Consider the following 4,195-nt stretch of genomic DNA (forward strand, 5'->3'; position numbering starts at 1 on the left):
CGATTTGGAGAGTTCAGATTGTTTAATTAACAACCGACGCCACAACCGACAGTGAGCAGCAGCACAGTGGATACCCGGAAACACACATGAGAGTCCCAGAGGTTAAAGGGATTACTTAAAGGGAAGRTGGTTGGGGCGTGGCGGTCACGTGGGTTACAAAATACTGATGAGCAGTTTTTGAATAATGATTGTAATTTCACCTCTTTTATCTTTTGCCATGTTTGTCCAGTTGATGGTCCTCAGAGAATTGAAAAGTATAGACACCAAAAAATCGGCAGGGCCAGATAACCTGGATCCTTTTTTTCTAAAATTAGCAGCAGAGTTCATAGCAGAGCCACTGTCTCATATTTTTAATCTAAGTTTAATCTCTAATAAAATTCCTAGTGTCTGGAAGTTTTGCCTCTATTCAAGAGTGGAGAATCGTCACAGGTAAATAATTACAGACCAATTTCTAAACTATGTATCCTAGCAAAAAAATTTGAAAAATTAGTTGCAGATCAATTGAAGATTTTTTTTTAGATTCCAATTGTGTTTTAAATGTCCAGTCTGGTTTTAGGAAGAAACATAGTACTGTTACTGCCACTTTAAAGGTTATTAATGATCTTATTCAGGCTCTTGATAACAAAAAGCATTGTGTTGCTCTGTTTATTGATATATCTAAGGCATTTGACACAGTAAATCACAAGCTTTTAATTGACATTCTACACAGGATTGGGCTCTCACATCAAGCCACCATGTGGTTAGCTGATTACCTGTCAAACAGAACCCAGAGAGTTCAATTGGCCGGCTTTACTTCTTTTAATTGTACGGTTTTAAATGGTGTCCCACAGGGCTCAGTTTTTGGCCCACTTCTATTTTCAATTTATATAAACAACTTGTGTGAAAATCTGTCAAATGCTTATCATTTTCATGCAGATGATTTAGTGATTTACTGCTATTCTTCATCACTTGTACAGGCAATTCAATACTTGCAGTCTGCTTTCACTATCGTTCAAGCTCGTTTACAAACTCTGAAGTTGGTTTTGAATGTGGATAAGACAAAGGCGATGGTTTTTTCACACTCTAGGAAACTATCAGAGATCCCTCCATTGCTTACCACTGCTGTAGGGACACAAATTGAGTTTGTCAGTAATTATAAATATCTCTACTCGGTTTGGCTCCAGCATATTTAAACTCTCTTTTACATAGATCTGTTAATTTCCATTCTTTACGCTCCAACAACATTTTTCTTTTGCATATTCCACGTTGCCGAACTGAAAAAGGAAAGCAAGCTTCGAGTGTGATGCTCCTTCAGCCTGGAATCAGCTTCAGTCTGAACTCAAGATGTCAATTGACTTCACTGGACTCATTTCGAGTGATTCTTAAAAACAGGCAACGAGATTCTTTTAAACACTGTCACTGTTTTTAAATTGTTTTATACCGTTTTATACTTGTGTATATGTATTAACCAATTTTGTTTTGTAACGAGGCTGCTGTGCACTGCAGATTTCTGCCCAGGTCTCCCTTGAAAATGAGATCTGGATCTCAATGGGGTTTACCTGGTTAAATAAATTTAAAAAAATAATTAAAAAAGATACAGCAGATGAGTCATTGTTTTCAAACCTCCGTCTCACGTCGGGCAGAATCCGTTGTTCTTTTCTACCATAGGAGACCCTCAGAAATCACGCCTGGGTCTCGTCCTTTAGCCAGGTGTTTCCTCAGAGATCAGATCTTGTAAGCTGAACTCCGCCCTCAGGTGACAACAGGAAATATCAATCCAACCTTACTGACCTCTATAGAAGCTGTAAGAATTGTCCAATAGGTCTTTGCTCTCAAACAGCAGTCTAGCAGAAGATGGTACAATTCATGTGTGTAGAAAGTGCGAATGTCCAACTTAGCGCGGCTAAGAACCGTAGAGGCCTGAAGCTGAAGCCGAAGCCAGAGGCCTTTTCTCCTCACCTCCTTGCACGGCCCTGAACCCGCAAAATGTAAAAATTTTGAAAATAATTTGGAATTTACTATTCTCCAAACTAAAATTTTTTGGGGTGTGTCACAAGTTTTCAAAGTCTTCTGTCTAGAATTGAAAGTAGACTATGATATGTTTAAATGTAAAGTTTTATCAGAAAGGTTTTATGTTTATCATTTACTATTTCCCCCTTTTGTTTTCTTATGTAAATAGAAAAACATTTTCTGACAACATTTCTATTCTTATCAGAAATATTGTTCAGAGATTCTTTTTCTGTACATTTTTCTAAAATGTTCAACTGAAACTGTACTGCAAAAGGCCAAAAGTATTATTTTAAAGAGTTCAAATCAGAATTTGGATTGCTTTCCTAAAAGGCCGTGTCAATGTTCTGTTTGAACCGACAAAAGAGGAATTGATCAATTTAGGCAGAGGAGCAAAAAATGTAGATAAAAGATTATGCAGTACTGTGAGACATCAATGCGTTTCAAATCAAATGTTCTGTTGGACTTGAATTTATGTATCAATTCAATCAAAATTGAAGGCACACAAGTCTTGTGAGCCAGCTGTTGTCCAATCAGTTTGTTTTTATATAATTAATTACGTACTATCATATCCACTTTAAAAGTTTATCATGTCCAATTTGTGCCTTTTTACCAAGACACGCATGGGTTTCGAAAGCAGCAGTTAGTTCAGTTAGTAAGTTAGTTTATTAGAAAAAAATTAAAACAACAATATTAATAAAAATTAAAAGAAAACATGTCAAACTAAATGAAACAGTCTCGTAATAAATGCCATCTTGTTTTAAACCAAAGTTGAAATGTGATTATTCCTTTTCTAACATATTATTTCCCACTTTGAAGCCAATGTAATGAACCTTAATTGAATCTAGAGCTGTTTCATAATTACCCTTTGAATCAAACACATACTCATATTCATTTACCAATTCTGTACCCTCTTTAGACATTTTAAGGTGACCAAGTTTCAAATGAAAAGAAATCCTGTTTTTGATAGAATAATGAGAAAAATTTTGATTAGTCCATGATAAAGTTCAAGTCTGCTATAAACCTCAATTTTGCAAGTTTCATTAAGTTTAAATTTTAACCTGTCTGCAGCTAAGCCGAATTTCAAAAACTTCAACACATCAGATGTCACTTCATCTGTTTACAATTTTACATGTTATGTAATTTCGTTCATCCTTCATACAGTTAATTTTATCACATGTGAAAATAGTGGATTGTGCAGGATTAGTTTAGTTTCAATCAGTTTTCCCTTAGCGTCATTTATTCCTTCCAGCTGGTATTTCCCCAAAGGCTGTCTGTTTAACAGGTCGCCTCCTTTCTTCTGCACCAGGTATTCTATCCCTTTTTCTCTTTCTGCCTTATTTTGATATTCGTCATGCTCTTCCAAATAAGTTATTAATGCTTCTATTTGCTCACCGAGCGCAATCCATGGCCCGATGCCCCATTTTGGGTCGTATTTTTTCCCTTTCAAGTTCACCCTCCATCTGTTTAGGCTCAAAATTTAGACTCAAAAATCACCTCTTCTCTTTTTTTTTTTTTGCAGTTTTGCTCGCACGGCCGCGAGGAAATCAAACAGCAGAAAATCAAATACCTCCCACAGATTATTATTTCCCAATTTTGGCCATGGTTTTAAAACACATTGCAATGAACAGAAAATAATACATTTAAACACATAACGTCAGCTCAGTGGCAGAAGCTTACACACAGTACAATGATGTATTTTAAGGCCTTACCTTTTGTGTGGGCCCTACACCAGAGTATTGTCTCAGAAAGTCTGCGCCTGAACGGCCAGTCTAAACTCTGCTCATGTGTCAACACAAACCCGTCCTCTGCTACCAACTGTTAAGATTGAAAATCCTGATCGATGAATCATAATTTGTATTGACACACGGAGCATAAATTCAGCAAAGAAAAGCATTCATACTTTACTTATTTTATTCACTTTCAGCGCTGAAAGGAGACGCTTTTACCATTACATTCGAGAAGAGTTTCTAAAAAAGTCTGTGCAGCGTCTGAAAAGAAGGAGGAGGAGGGTAGCTGATTATATGGACTGAAGACACTCCCTGAAATCACACCATGTCTCTGTGTTCCTGATAAGTTTTTGTTTCTCTGAGGAATGAGCCTTAATGTCTAACAGAATCAAAAATGTAACTCTTTACTATGGGCCCTTTGTTACAGTGGTGGGAAGTAACGAAGTACAAGTACTTCGTTACTGTACTTAAGTACAATT

This window comes from Poecilia reticulata, linkage group LG7 (genome assembly GCF_000633615.1).
Source record: "Poecilia reticulata strain Guanapo linkage group LG7, Guppy_female_1.0+MT, whole genome shotgun sequence".
Taxonomy (NCBI): Eukaryota; Metazoa; Chordata; class Actinopteri; order Cyprinodontiformes; family Poeciliidae; genus Poecilia; species Poecilia reticulata.